The 16,347-nt window shown below is 50.8% G+C and overlaps 1 pseudogene; it reads left to right on the top strand.

The window, feature by feature from the left end:
* LOC142440568 (bifunctional peptidase and (3S)-lysyl hydroxylase JMJD7-like) overlaps positions 1 to 15,827 on the top strand; it is a 178,503-nt pseudogene extending 162,676 nt beyond the window's left edge.
* Positions 15,828 to 16,347: the final 520 nt, after the last annotated feature.

The following is a 16,347-nucleotide window of genomic DNA, read 5'->3' as shown; positions in this document are numbered from 1 at the left end:
ATTTGTACATGTGTGTGTACATGTGTGTGTGCGTGCCTGTGAGTGCGTGTGTCTGCATTGTCGCTTGTGTGGTTTGGAAGCCCAGAGCAGGCAGATCGAGGCTGCATTGGAAGCAGTTGAGAAGAGAGAAGGGTGAGATCCTTCAAGAGGTAGATAGATCCAAACTCATTTCCCAGATCCCTTCTATATTCATTCTGCCTCCCATTCATAACTCTTTCTGGCTCAAATTACTCCGTATTCTCTCCCTGGCTAGCGCCCCACAGCTTTCTACCCCATTTCACCACTAGATCTCTGGACACTACTCTAAATCAGCTTGAGATACTCAATGATTGATGAGCTGCTGAAGGGTTGGATCAGCCACCCTTCTTTGTGCCCATGAAAGAACATTCCAAAACCTCATGTCACAAGCAGGTACCCTTGCTTTTAGAGAAGAGGCATAAGCTAATTTGTATGTTTCCACCTTGAGAGGGCCAAGCACCACCATGTACAATTATTAGATAACCATAAGTGTGTCACTTTTGTGGTCACTACACATCTCCTTTGGAGGACCCATTTGCCCCTCTCCTAGCACCGTGATTCCTGGTGCCATAGCTAGACTGGGATGGGACATCCATGTGCTCAACCAGGAACTGCCAGGTGGAATCAGAGCCACTGCCCCCTCTGCAGAGCCTCTGTGAGGACCGGGAGTTTGGAAACACAGCCTAAAGCTGCGGGAGGAGAAATTTAGGAAATTATCACGCATTTATGCTAATGACAACTGTACAAAGCCCACAACCACCCTTCAAATGCCCTGCTACTGAGCAGAGCCAAAAGAAGGAAAAGCCAAAATCCACATATGGGTACAGGAAGACCTCTGGAAGGTGTCCCTGTGGGGGGCCCGGGAAGCGGGAGCGTGGCCTTGAGGAGCCTCAAGGGCTCAGGCTGGGAAAGAGCCAGGATGCCTGTCGACAAAACCCTTCAGACCAGACACAACCTGAGGAAGTTCAACTCTCTCTCTTTGTCTCTCTGCCTAACCACCAACCTCTTACCCAGTGCAGGAGATTCTTTGAACAGGGTCCACAGGGCCAGATGTGAGAGCTAGCAGCTCCTGTTACTACCCTGGCTTGGGAAACCTCCCACTTTCTGGAAATGCAAATATTTTCTTGGACTTTGATCAAGACCAAGATCAACCCTACCCTCCCCCTTTTCTCACAGAGGCACTTGGTCAGAATGGCAAATAGCGCTCAACTGCCATGCACTCCGCCTCTTTATTCCTTGTTCCATTCGAACCAACTGCTTCAAAAAATCACAAAACTGCCAGATGGAGGGCAGGGCAGTGCTTTCTGTTCAGGATTCCCTCTCATTCTTTCTCTGGTCGCATCATCATTCCAGGTACAGCAAACTCATTGCAGTCCAGTCAATTCCTTATATAAGTTTTCCAAGGTTGTACAACATTACTGGAACAGACAGCCCCATCATTTTACCTTGAAGCAGCTGGTGGGTTTCAACTGTCAACCTTTCAGCTAGCCATTCAACATTTACATGACAGTGCCTTCAGAGTGGTGAGTCATAGTCTGCAGACACCGTGGGAAAGAATCATTCTTGTGCCTTATTTTCATAAGGTGGGTTACTAGGTAGGCAGGTGTGAGTCAGGTGTAAGTAGAAATCAACTTGTTGGCAACAAACAACAACACCGATGTTATTGATTTGGGGCTGGGGAACTGAGACCTATGAGGCATGGAGCTAAGTAACAGCTACTTCAGGTTTGTTAGGCACTTCGTCGTTGAGCTCTGTTCTAGATACTGGTTATACAGGTAGAAGGAAGGTGGCATCTCTGTTCCTGGGGTTGAGAGATGCGAGGGGTTGGAAAACTTCCTGTCCTGTTAGTAGTAGGTGTAGATTTTGTTTCTGTTGTTAGATGCCATTGAGTCAATTCCAACTCCTAGCCACCCTATGGACATTAGAACGAAACACCACCCAGTCCTGCACCATCCTCTCAATAGTTGTTATGGTTCAGCCCCTTGTTGCAGCCACTGTGTCAATCCATTTACTGAAGGTCTTCCTCATTTTCGCTTATCTCTCTTCACCTAGCAGGATGTCCTTACTCCTCCAGGGACTGATCTCTCACTAACAGTATGTCTAAGGTACGTGAGGGGAAGTCTCACCATTCTTGCTTCTAAGGACTATTCTGGCTGTACTTCTAACCCACATTTGTTTGTTCTTTTGGCAGTTCATAGTACTTCCAATATTATTCACCAGCATCCCAATATAAATGCATTGATTCTTCTTTGATCTTCCTTTTCAATGTCCAACTTTCACGTGCATACAAGGCCATTGAATATATGACTCAGATGGCTTTAGTCAGCTACACCTTAAGCTTCAAGGTAACATCCTTGCTCTTAAACACTTTGGAGAACACTTTTGAAAGAGGTCTCTGGCTGCAACGCGTGGCCCCTTTAAGGATGAAGAGGCGGGGCGCACAGGTGGAAGCCCATGGCCCCTTTAAGCCTTGGCCTATTTGGCAGCAGCTGGAGCCACTATTGAGGACAAGGCAAGAGGCCAGCCAGCACTTCCTGTGGAGGCCAAGGGCTCAGGACCTGAGCAGGCCAAGCTCTGAGTGCTGAGTGAGCCAGCCTCAGAGCCGCACCACCTCCATGGGCCAAAATGACCTGATGGGCAAGGCCTAGGGCTTCACAGACCAGGTGTGGTTCCTGCGGCCTCCCCGCCCTCTCCCAGACTCCTGCCCACCCGGGCCTTGCCACCATGACCCCTGATGTGGGTCTGCAGCCCACCTGGTGCCTGCCCAGGCCCCAGAACTCCTACCCTGCCTGGCCCACCCACCTGAGACCTCACTCCAGGACCCCTGTCCCAACCCTGGTCCTGATCCAGGCCCCCTCCCTGCCCAAGACTTTGTTAGTCTGGTTGGTCATGAGGGATGGAAAGGAGGAGGGATCCTGCCCAGGCCCTGCACCCCATCCAACTTGGGATGATCTGGGTTGGTCCAGCCCCCAAGGTGGCTTCCCTCCCACAGGCCCATATACCCAGAACTCCATTGGACCCACTGGGTACGTGAGGCCTCCCCATCAAGGGCTCAGGATATGTGCCCACAGCCTGGAATGGGATCCTAGCTTGCTAGAGCCTCACTCCCCTCCCCTTAAGCCCCAACAACTTAAGATCCCTAGAAAGTGTCTCTTTGTGGGGGCCCTTGTGGGGTCACACTCTGGCTGTGAAGGGCTAGGCTATGGCTTTTGGCACTTGTCTTCTCCATTCTGAATCTTTAGACCATTGGTCCTTCCACGGGGCAGTTCTACAGGAGTAGCAGGGAAATCTATTCGGGAGTGAAGTTGGCCAGATTTGAGTAGGGGTGCCCTGGCAGGGATGCCAACTTGGGAGAAGAGCCCATCTCCCCTTTCTCTTTCCCAGCTGCAAAAAAATTTTAAAAAGGAAGAGGTCTCATAGAGCAGATTTACCCAATGCAATACGTCCTTTGGGTTCTTGACTGGGGCTCGCGTGATCATTTATTGTGGATCGCAGCAAGAAGATAGCACTGATCACTTCAGTATTTTCTCCATTTATCATGATCATGTTGTAGATGACAGGGACATAATTACATATAAATATGTCCCTGGGACCCAACTCCTGGGGAGTCCCAAACAACTTGATGAAAAGGAAAACGAGAGAGAGAAGACAAGCACTCTGAGCCTAGGTTGGAAGGACAGTCCTTTGTGAATAGAGAGCTTCAAGGGTATTGGAGTTCCTGGAGGAGGGCAAAGAGTTCCACACTCAACTCTTCAACAAATCATTGGCAGTTGGAACCCACACAGGGGCACCATGGAGGAAAGGCCTGGAAACCTGCTTAAAGCCTATAGTCTTGAAAGTCCTATGGAATCCACACATAAGGCACCATGAGTCAGAATCAACTCTCTCATGCCTGTTTTGGTTTGGGTAGAGGAGCTATTAGAAGCAGTGGGGTATAATGTTGAATCCAAGAAGAGGAAGGATTTGGTCACCATTAAAGTAACTTCTGACCCAATTAATAACAATCATACGGACTTTTGTGGGAGAAAGATGAGGATTTCTATGGCTGTAAATATTTAGTGTCAGAAACCCACATAGACAGTTCTACCCTGCCCTATACAGTCGCTGATTTGGTGTCAACTGGATGGCACTAAGATAGCAACTATCTGCTGAAAGGTTGCCATGTGGAAGAGCTTGTGCCAAGTCCGTTATGGATATGCCTATGATCTTTGTGGGAGACAAAGGTCCTGCTTAAGATTAATGTCTCTGGTGTCAAATCGCTCCATTGTCCAGTCTTGGCTCTATGTCCTTCTAGCTCTATAACCTCGGAAAAATCATTGAACCCCCTTTGTTCTGCTGTGTGTACAAGGGAAGTGAAAAATAGTTCTTAGGTTGTGTGTTCGAGGTTGAGATTGAATGATAGAAAGACCTTGTTGTTGTTAGTCGCCAGCAAAGCAAATTTGAATCCTTGTGACCTTATGCCGGATAGGACAAATTACTGCTAGATCCTATGCAATCTTCCTGCCCATTGGCAGGTGTGAGGTCATTGTTGCGGTTATTGTGCCAGTCCGTGTCATGAAGAGTTTCCCCAGATCCACTATTTTACCAAACATGATGTTTTCGTCTCGCAATTGGTCTTTCCTAACGACATGTCCAAAATCAGCATGACAAAATTTTGCCATTCTATCTTCTAGGAACATTCTTCGAAGAATGTCCTGGTTCGATTTCCTCCAGGACTGATTTGCTCATTCTTTTGGCCACCCACAGTATACTCAATACATGGTCTTTGCCATCACGGTCATTTGAATGCCTCAATCCTTCTTAGAATCCTGGTCCTCACTGTTGTAGAAACTCCATTTCTCACAGCTTGCTTCAGATCTGCTGAAGTGGAATCTGAGTTCTTGTAGGCCCCAAGGACATGGCATTTGTGTGCCTGCTAGAAGCACTGAGGAACAACGTCTGGCCCATAGTAAGTGCTTATAATTGTCCATTGTGATCCGTGTTATTATTTATCATCCCATGTAAACTTTCCAGCACACGCACAGGTCAGGAAACCAAGATTCTGAGCCTGTCAGTGCCTTCACTGAGGCTACCCCTCAGGAGAGGGGAGGGGCTGCATGCAAATCGAACACATGATCAAACCAGTTGGCCTGGGTGGAGGGACTTTCAATGCTAAAATAGGGGAACGGGTTGTTGGGTATGTGGGAGGAAAGGCATCTAAAGAAAATCAGCAGAGTGCTCCGAGGCTCTGGAGTTCTGACTACAAAGACACATAACCCAGGCCTATATATCTTTGGGGGATGTGCAAGACCAGTAATTACAGGTAAAGACATACATCACAGGAAGGGGTTGCACTATAGGGTATACAGCAATGAGAGGGGGACAATATAGGGATATACACAATAGGAAGAGGAGGGATTGGGGGCACACATATGACAAGGGCAGATCCTAGATTCAGGATGGCAGCCTAACTTTGAATGTCACTGAGCTGGTTTGACCTGTTTTCTGGGTCTCCATAGAAACCATTATCAGTAGGGTGTAAACTCTTCCTATGGGAACCAAGCTAATGGTCACAAGCATTTAGGGAGAACTAGCCCATTGTCCTTAACATCAGGGAAGGGGGGACCTCTACCTGCCCTGGGAGCAGACAGTTGTCTGGCCAATGACTGCCTTCAGGGAGGATGTCTCCAAGCATCTGGCCTCCCACGATATGCCGGCAAATAGGCTCTAGTGTTTGACATGTCTTTGGGGAGACAAATCTGGGGAGAAGTCTCTTTATAATTCCACATACATGATGTAAGGTATCGGTCCATTTGCCTTCATTCCTTTGCATGTGGCGACTCAGTGGTCATAGCACTGTGTATTGAATAAGTGGGTCTTCCCCCATTCACATAATTGTCAAATCACAAGTTACCATAGGTGTACGGGTGTATTTCTTGATTCTCATTTCTACTCCTTGGACTGCCCTCTTAGGAATACCACACTCTTTTGATGATTGTGGCTTTGTTAGATCTCTCGGGAGATCGAGTTGTACCTCGTTAGAAAGAATTCACGCCGGAGCCTGGTTTGTGAACCAAGTGAGTTTGATGAGAGGTAGAAGAAGTTTCAGGTTTTACACAGCACCCATAGGACTCCGCCGACCATGCAGCCTGGCTGAAGCTGCTCAGCGTCACGCAAAGATCTCTCCTTCCCTGCGACTCTCTGCTCTCTGTTAGATCTCTCTCTCTCTCTCTCTCTCTCTCTCTCTCTCTCTCTCTCTGACTCACTTTCTCTCTCCCTTCTCCCCCTCCCCCTCCCCCACCCCTCCCTTTTCATGGATTCCAGGGGGAGGCGTGGTGGACGACCCCAGATGGACCCCATTGGCTGAATTGAATTCACCTGGCTCAGGTGGGCCGATCCAGGTTTAGCACCCACCCAATCCCACTGGTGGGAAACCTGAGCCTCTGAGCATGTGCAGTGTGCCGCTCTTTGTTCCCTTGCCTGGCTCTCTGGGCATGGCTTAAGGGACATCCCATCCCTGCGCTAGTCTGCCTAACAACGTTACAGTACATTTTTAAATTGGAAAGGATGAAACTTCCTATTTTTAAAAATTTATTTTTTATTTTATTTTGAAACCTCCTATTTTGTTCTTCTTTTTTTCAAGATAATTTTTACTATTTGAGGCCCTTTGCAATCATGTGAATTTGAGAATTGACTTTCCGTTCCCCTAAAAGGAACATAAAAGCTGTTGGAATTTTTATAGGGATTGCAGATCACTTTGGTCATATTGTCATCTTAACAATATTAAGCCTTCTAATTTATTTATGTCTTCTTTAAATTCCCTCAGAAGTATTTTTAGTATTTATCTCCCTCATTAAATTATTCCTCAGTCCCATCTACATGTAACCTCCTTTCTGGGAAATGGGCAATGCAACGGTGGGTGAGGGGAGACGCGGGGCAGTGTAAGATAAGATAAAATAATAATTTATAAACTATTAAGGGTTCAAGGGGGAGGGGGAGGGGGAGCGGAGAGGGAAGGGAGGGGAAAAAAAGGAAAAAGCTGATTCCAGGAACCCAAGTGGAAGAAGAATTTTGAGAATGATGAAGACAACGAATGTATAAGGGTGCTTTACTCAATTGATGTATGTATGGATTCTGATAAGAGTTGTATGAGCCCCAATAAAACGATTTATTAAAAAAATTATTCCTCAGTCCTTTAGTTGTTTACATGGTATTAGAAATGGAATTGTTCTCTTTCTTTCCTTTTCCGATTGTTTGCTGCTGGTGTATGGAAGCACAACATATTTTTAAAGAATCTTTTTATTAGGGACTCATACAACTCCCATCACAATCCATATACACATCAATTATGTAAAGCCCATCCGTACATTCATTGCCCTCATCGTTCTCAAAACATTTGCTCTCCACCTAAGCCCCTAGCATCAGGTCCTCATTTTTTCCCTCCCTCCCTGTTCCCCCCTCCCTCATGAACCCTTGATAATTTATAAATTATTATCTTGCCATATCTTTCCCTGTCAGATATCTCCCTTCACCCACCCCTCTGTTGTCCGTCCCCCAGAGAGGAGGTCACATGTAGATCCTTGTAATTGGTTCCCTGTTTCCAACCCATCCTCCCTCTACCCTCCCAGCATCACCACTCACACCACTGGTCCTGAAGGGATCATCTGCCCTTGATTCCCTGTGTTTCCAGTTCCCATCTGTACCAGTGTACATCCTCTGGTCTAGGCAGACTTGCAAGGTAGAATTGGGATCAGGATAGTGGGGGAGGAGGAAGCATTTAGGAACTTAAGGAAAGTTGTATTTTTCATCATTGCTACATCGCACCCTGACTGGCTTGTCTCCTCCCCGAGACCCTTCTGTAAGGGGGTGTTGTCCAGTGGCCCACAAATGGACTTTGGGTCTCCACTCTGCACTCCACCCCTCATTCACTATGATATAATTTTTTGTTCTGATGATGCCTGATACCTGATCCCTTCAACACCTCGTGATCGTACAGGCTGGTGTGCTTTGTCCATGTGGGCTTTTTTTGCTTCTGAGCTAGATGGCTGCTTGTTTACCTTCAAACCCTTAAGACCCCGACTCTATACCCGGGCACCATCAGCTTTCTTCACCACATTTGCTTATGCACCCATTTGTCTTCAGCGATCAAATCAGGGAGGTGAGCACACAATGATATGAATTTTTGTTCTTTGATGCCTGATAAGTGATGGCTTCGGCACCTCTTGATCACACAGGCTGGTGTGCTTCTTCCATGTGGGCTTTGTTGCTTCTGAGTTAGATGGCCGCTCGTTTACCTTCAAGCCTTTAAGACCTCAGATGCTATTATCTTTTGATAGCCGGGCACCATCAGCTTTCTTCACCACATTTGCTTATTCACCCGCTTTGTCTTCAGCAGTTGTATCAGGAAGGTGAGCCTCATAGAGTGTCAATTTAAAAGAAGAAAGTATTTTTGATTGAGGGAGTACTTGAGTGGAGGCCCAAGGTCCTTCTGCTACCTTAATACTAAACCTATAAATATGTGCACATAGATCTGTAAGGTCTCTCTCTCCGGGACTAGATTTCAGCCTTGGTCCTTGGCTCCGCGCGAGAAAGATTTTATGCTGAAGCCGGGCTCGTGATCCAAGTGAATTTAATGAAAGTTCAAAGAAGCATCAGGTTTTACGCGGCACCCATAGGATTCCTTTGACCATGCGGCCTGGCAGAGACTGCTCCGGGACACGCAAGGATCTCTGCCCTCCCACGGAGATGACCAGACCCTCTCCCTCTCGGTTCCTGCCTTCTTAAAGGTTCCTGGGGGAGGCGTGGTGAACGACCCCAGGTCGATCCCATTGGCTGAATTGTAGTAACCTGGCCCAGTTGGGCTGCTCCAGGTGTAACGCCCATCTCCACCCACTGGCGGGAAAATCCAGCTTTGTCCTTTGCTGGTTCTCCTGGGCATGCGTAAATGGACTTCCCAATTACCTAGGCTAAGCTACCTAACATATCTATTTCCCCATCCTCATATATAAACATATTTGCCTATGTACATGTCTTTATCTAGAACTCTATAAATGCCCTTTGCCTCCCAGCTCTTTCCTCTATTTTCTTTTTTGACTTTCCTCCTTTCCCACTATCATGCTCAGTCCCCACCAGGGTTTCAGCAATTCCTCTTGGTTACATTACCCTTGATCATGCCCTACCAAGCCTCCCACACCCTCCTCACCACCGATTTGGGTCACTTGTTCCTTTGTCCCTGGGTTTGTTAACACCACTACCTTTCCCCCCACTTCCCCCTCTCCCATGTCCCCTCAGAATTGTTGGTTCCATTGTTTTCTCCTCCAGATTGTTCATCCAGCCTATCTTATTTAGACAGACCTGAGGAGGTAATAACATGCACAAAAACAAGACAGAGCAAAACCAAGAAACAATATACAGCAAAACAACAACAAACCAATGACAAAAACCAAAACAAAACACAATAAGAAAAAAAAGCTTGTAGTTAGTTCAAGGACTGTTTGTTGGCCTTTAGGAGTGTTTTCCAGTCCAGTCTGTTGGGGCACCATGCTGGCTCCAAAGTCCACCTTCAGCATTCCTTGGGGACCTCGCCACTCCAATCCCTTGCTGTTGCACCCCTTTAGTGTTTTGCCTCAGTGTGGCAGGATCATATTGGGTGCAATTCCCACACTGTGTCTCCATTGTTGTCCCCTGTAGGGCTATGAGTCAGTGAGGGGCGCCATGTCTCCTAGTTTGGCTGGCCATGTGGTCCTCTCTGTGAACTGGCTGTTCTAATTGGAAATATCGTCCCCATGGCCTGGTGGTCCAGGATGTGCTCCACTCTCCTCGTTCCCCTTCCTCTGCTCCCGTGTGCTCTGATCAGATATGTCCCTCTCCCGGAGCTTCAGATTCAATGCCGCCCTTTGAAATAAATTCTTCTAGGGGGAGGGGCAGGTGTCCATTTAGTAGTTGGGATTGGGACCGGCCCCTCAAACCTCTCCACTGGTTCCCTACTGCATGCTGGCATGCTGCATTCACATCTTGGAGCATTGGGTTGAAGTCTGGTCCCTCTTTCCCTGTGGAGATAAAAACAATACCCGCTCCCCTTGGGTGGGTTAGTGACGCTGAAATTCTTTAAGTGAGCAGACAGCGTCTATTTTCTCCTGAGGAGTGGCCGATGGGTTTGAACCACTGACCTTGCTGTTAGCAGCTACCGGGGTTCCTTACAGTTAGCCGTAGGCACACTAAATGAAGAGACAGTAGGTTAGAAGATAAATGTGGGGAAATCAGTTAAGTGGAATGAGGGGCTCCGGGATGGAGGTTCAATAGGGTGAGTAAAGCGGGCCTCAATGAGGAGGTGGCTCTTGGGCACAGACTCAAGGGCAGGGAGGGAGGTAGTGTGCAGACACATGCGGGGGCAGTTCACGGAAGGCAAACACCCTGAGTCGGAGAGAGGTTGGTGCGCTCGGGAGAGGGAAGCGTTTTGCCCATGTGTTTTTGGTTGGTTAAATTCCTAGCAGAGGAATTATGGGGTCAAAGGAATTGTCTAGATCTCCTTTGAAATTCTCTCGTTTCAAAGCCCTGGGATAGAAGAGTGACCGTACCCCAAAAGAAATCTATTCAAATGCAAGAAAATCAAAATGGAAGAAGAGTAGAAAACATAAAGGGGCTAAAAATAGCAGTTACCACTTCTGTTAAGAATTTCTGTGAGAATCTCAGGGGTTTACTGAGTCATCTTCCGCGGTGCCTGTTACAGTGGGCTGGCACAGCTTGGCCACGTGTCACCCCTCCGCGTTCCTGTATCTACTAGGCAGGATCCATCTTGCCTCTTTGCCAGTGACTTTCAAGTACCAATCAGCTCTTCCCTTTCCACCTTCCCAGGTCCCCTGGGACCTTCCTATTCAGCTCCAATTTCTGATCTAGTTAAAGACATCCCAACTTTCCCACTGACCGTGAGACTAATCGGATGACTTCACTGGAGGCGCGCGACCTTGTGGTTCAGGGGGAGGGCAGTGGCCTTGAAGCACAGGGGGGACCTTCTGCTCTACCCAAGGGAAAGAATGGAGGGAGCTGCAGGGCCAGGGAGCAGGGAGGGTGTGTGGTAAGGGGCCGGCTCCAGGCAGAGGCTCATCAGAGGAGAAGAATGGGTTGGGCCCCGTTACCAAGGCCAGGCAGACTTTATTCTCCAAGTGGTAAGTCATCAAAGGAGGTTTGCTCAGAGTGACAACATGAGGCTGCCTTTCAAGAGGTTGTCTGGAGCTGGGGTGATAAATGCTTTTGGAAGGAGGGGAGTTAAGCCAGGGGAACCAGTTAGTTCACTGTGGCAGGAGATATTGTAAGCCTTTCATCCAGTCATTAAGCCAGTGTGTACTGGGGATCATGGGCATGCTGGGCACTGTGCTCCATCCTGGGAAGGTGTAACCCACACCCCCACCCTCATGGAGATCACATTCTAGCCGGGGACAGAGACAGCTATCCAGTGGAAATCAATTGAGTAGATAGTATATTAACCTGTTTGCAAACCTGTCACTGGAGTCGTAGGACTGCCCCGTATTGTGTCTGAGGAAACAGATTGGCCACCATGTCTCTCCCCCGAGGGGCACCTGGTGGACTGAGATCAACCCCCTCCTGGTTAGCAGCCACGTGCTTAAGCACCGACCACCACCAGGGCCCGTAGATAGTGTGCTTGACGGTGCAGGTGGTCAAGTGGACATGCACGCAGGAAGGGAACGAGGAGTTTTTCAGAGCCCCGGGGTGGTGTCCATGGTTAAGCATTTGTCTTACTAATGGGAAGGTCGGGGCACATTGCCTACTCCTAAAGGACCCCCAACGAAATGTAATCCTTTTCAGAAAAGTCAGGGCCACAAACTGTGGAGCAAAGGTCCACTCTGACATCCCGGGTCACCAGGAACCAGAATCGACTCGAGGGCAACTGTTGTTTGTTTACTAGAAATGGTTGTGGGCTGGGGCCGGGAGGGGGTGGGCGGTGGGTGGTGTGGTTCACAAGTTCCTAAAGAAGAAGGATAGCCAGCTGGGGGAAGGAAGGCTCTTGGGGTGACTTGTGAGTGGAGGGGCCCCAAAGGAGGTGGCATGGGAGAAGGAGAAGGTGAGGGCGAGGGAGGTTGGGAGTGTTTGTAGGTAGACTCGGTGAGACGAGGAGCCAGCCAGGAGCACAACAGGGAGTCAGTGATTTTTATGAAGGGCAGCAAGAGAAAGCCACCCAGGCAGCACACAGCACGGTACCATCATGGAAGACCCAGGGCGTTCAGGTTATAGGCATGTCTCCCCGATGAGGCTGTCAGCATCTTGAAAGGACCCATTCACACTGGCCAAGCCAAGGGCTGAGCACATTCCAAAATATTCAGTGAATATTCACAGTTGGAAGGCATTCTTCCTTCATCTTGCTGCCCCCAGCCACGGGGAGCTCCCTGCGTGGTGCCTGAGGCTGCTTTTCTATACTTCGCTAGAGGTCCACCACCGCAGCTAGGGAAGCTAACCAAGGGTCTGGCCCCAGGGAGGACTGGGGTTTGGGCCAAGCAGGAGTCCCGCTGTGTTAGCCCCAGTTGACCAGAGAAACAAATTCATAGACACTTATATGTGTTTTAAAAGAGAACTTTATATCAAAGAAAAATTGTACATTATGAAAACATCCCAGCCCAGTCCAGATCAAGTCCTTAAGTCTGATATTAGCCCATATGTCCGATACCAGTCTATAAATCCCTCTTCCTACTCATGAAACACAAGCAATGATGCTGATGCAGGAAGATCACAGGCCAGTGGGTGGAAAGCCTTGTGGACCCAGTGGTGGTGGAGGCATCCCAGCGCTAGCAGGGGTCTCCAAGTGAGCCCTGCGGCTCCAGGGCTCTAGTGTAGCTCTGTGTGTCTTGTCAGCAGGAATGTCTCACAGGAAGGGAGCTATTGATTTCCGTGGGCACCTCCAAATGAGGTCATCAAGCTGCAACCTGAATGACAGCTTAGACTCCACCCCTCCACAAGTTGACACCAGAGTATGTTGCTCACGTGCTCTTGGGCTGTGTGGCCCCTCCTGGAGTAGGCGTGCGGCAGCCTCCTCCTTGAAAATCCCCTTCTATTTCTGGTGGTCCAGAGTCTCTTGGTCCCTCCCCAGTGAGCACTGCCCAGTGATACCCTGTGGCCTGCCCAGAGAGGGCATCTCATCCGTAAGTGGCTGGGTGCTGTTTATGTCAACATCTACCTCCCACCCCACTTAAGAGCTTGGCGTGCCTCCAACCGTGCCCTACCTGGATGAGGCCCCGATGCCACTGCACTTCTACCGGGACTGGGTCTTCCCCAGCAGGCCCTGCATCATGCACAATGCCCTGCAGAAGTGGTCGCTCCCCTATCTGAGGTGGGTGCAGCCCTGGGCTGGGCTAGGGTGATGGGCGAGCTGTCTTGTGGCATGTGGGCATGCTCTTAGAGTCCCTTCCCCTAGGGCCACGGTGGGTGCCACGGAGATGAGCGTAGTGGTGACCACAGATGGCTATGCTGATTCCGTGCGCGGAGACCACTTCGTGATGCCAGCCGAGCGCCTGCTGCCCCTGTGAGGTGTGTTGGACGTCCTGGAGGGCAGGGCCCGGCACTCTGGCGTGCTCTACGTGCAGAAGCAGTGCTCTAACCTGCTTACCGAGCTGCCCCAGCTGCTGCTCGACTTGGAGCCCCACGTGCCCTGGGCCTCCGAGGCTCTGGGTGAGAGGGGGCGACTGGGGCAGAGGGCAGTCGTTGAGAATACACAGCAGAAGCACACACCAAGCTTCTACACTGACAGCTCGGTGACATTGATTGTCTTGGCCCACACCCACCACCCCATGGCCAGGGTCAGGCCCTGCCGCCCTGGAAGCCTTGACTGTTGACCGACTGCAAAGGATTAGTGCTCTAACTTTTGCCTGTGGGGGGTTGGGCCCACTCCCCAAGCCCTCCAAACCATGGCCTCTTCGCCACTTTTCCCTGTGATGCCCCTCGCTCACATGCAGTACCCCTGCCCACATCCTGTTGGGTGTTATCCCAGACCCGACCTGCAGGGGACAACCACTCCTAACTCTCCTCCTCTGTCCTGCAGGGAAGATGCCAGAGGCGGTGAACTTCTGGCTGGGGGAGGCGGCCGCAGTGACGTCCTGTAGGTGTCTCTGGGATGCAGGGACAGGGAGGAGCCAGGATGGGGCCAAGGGTGGGAGGCTGGCCTGGAGGGTCGGTCTACAATTCTGCGAACAGAGGAGGAGCGGCGTTGCAGCGTGGTGGGTGGGATGACTTTGGTGTGGGGGCGCACTAGACATCTCTCAGAGGGCACGTTGGCCCCGGAGGTGAACTTGGGAGAACCCTATGCGTGGATATTTACCTCTTTGGAGAGATGACCCGCATGGGGCGTGTGGTGAGTGCCAAGTCCCTGGTGGCTGGGATCTGGAATGCCCTCCACCCCAGACACCCCCTGGGCATCTCCTGGAGTCTGGTTTGACTATGTCGTTGAGAATACACAGAGCAAAAGCACACACCAAGCTTCTACGCTGACAGCTCAGTGACATTGATTCAGTCCCTCTAGTTGGTTCAAACGTTCTCACCCTCCCTTCCCGAGTTCTTCTCCCTGAGGGAAATGAGGGGGCTTCAGAAACTGTGTAGAAAATAATGGGATTCCCCCTCCCCCTTATAAATTCATTGTCCTCCAGGATCCTGGCTGTTCTTTGAAGAGGCTGTTTTCAGTCTGAGCCCGGATGGAGTTTAAAAGAGCACCATGCTCATGGCAGAGGGATGGAGATCCTTTACTGGCTAAGTTGAACTAGTACTGGGCGTAAAGGAGACATCAGGGGACACTTTGGATGGAAGGTTGAAATCTTTATTCGCAGGACTTTCTCGTTTTTACACCCCTGGCTGTCTTGAGGCGCAAGGCTCTGGGTGGGCAGGTTCTGCCTCTCATGTGCCCTACTCCGCCAAATCTGCCCAGGACCTTCTTTGTGTTGGCAGTGCACAAGGACCACTACGAAAACCTCTACTGTGTCCTCTCTGGAGAGAAACATTTCCTGTTTCACCCGCCCAGCGATCGACCCTTCATCCCCTATGGTAGGGCTGGGACCTGCCTTACGCATGGGCCCCAAACCAGAGGAAGGGTAGCGAGGCTTCCCTGCCTGTATCCCTGGGGCCAGGCAGCCAACAGGAGAGGCTGGGAGGAGGTGTGAGGGGCTGGGAGCACTCTTTGCTGAGCTCCCCCTTTTTCTCTGGCATCAGAGCTGTACACCCCAGCAACCTACCGACTCACTGAGGCGGGCACCTTTGAGGTGGTGGATGAAGAGGCCATGGAGAAGGTGTCCATCTTGGCCCTGGGCCTCAGGGAGGGGCAAGCTCATCCATCTCCAAGGAGCAAGTGGGCCCCAAAAGTCCTGGGAAGGTGGCCCCTTCCTCCGTAAGGTCCCACCTTCTGGGGCTGGCTTCCCAGGGCGGATGGAGGGGGACCTTTGGCCCTTACCGTTGGCAAGGCCAAAGGCCGAGTTCCCCGGTCCTGCTCCGTCCCCAGGTGCCCTGGCTTCCACTGGATCCCTTGACACCAGATCTGTCCCGGTACCCACAGTACCGTGGGGCCCAGGCCCTCCGCTGCACCATGCAGGCCGGCGAGATGCTCTACCTGCCGGCCTTGTGGTTCCACCACGTGCAGCAGTCCCAGGGCTGCATTGCTGGTGAGGAGCTGCTGGCCTCGGCCAGCGGGTGGGCTGGGGAGGCTCTGGGTCAGAGCTGGGCCACCCACTCCTGTGCTTGCTCTCCCCACAGTGAACTTCTGGTACGACATGGAGTATGACCTCAAGTACAGTTACTTCCAACTGCTCGACACCCTCACCAAGGCCTCAGGCCTGGACTAGTGGAGCCCCCAGGGAACGTGCCCCCCCACAGCTCAGGGGGCACTCTGGCTCCTCCCCAGATAGGCCCCCACAGAGACACCCTGCAATCTGTCTGACCCAGAACCCCGTTTGGGTTGGGACCGATCCTGGAGACTATCGTGGGTGATAGGAGGAGGACCAGGAAGTGCCAGGCAGGTGTCTAGGTCAGGGTTCCCAGAAAGCTGCCACGCAGGTGAAGCAGCCCCGTGGGTGGAGGCCAGCTGCGGCGTCCTCCCTCCTCTGTAAAGCTGTGAAGTGGACATAATGATGGTCCCTACCTTTCTGGCTGCCCTGGGGCCTGGAGAGGGTTTCTGTAAGGGCCCGCTCGCTCGCTCGAAAGACATGCTCAATAAAGCCGGGGAGGCTCCATGTGGTACCTGCCCCTTGTGGATTTCTGTGTCTCCAGGAGGGCGGGGAGGGTTCAGATGGAAATGTCAGAGAGAGGAGCTAGCTCCCTGTCTGTCCAGGGACCACAGCTTGTACTCCGGTCTGGCCGGCAGGC

The sequence above is a fragment of the Tenrec ecaudatus genome, chromosome 1 (genome assembly GCF_050624435.1).
Source record: "Tenrec ecaudatus isolate mTenEca1 chromosome 1, mTenEca1.hap1, whole genome shotgun sequence".
NCBI lineage: Eukaryota > Metazoa > Chordata > Mammalia > Afrosoricida > Tenrecidae > Tenrec > Tenrec ecaudatus.
This window is presented reverse-complemented; position numbering and strand designations above follow the sequence as displayed.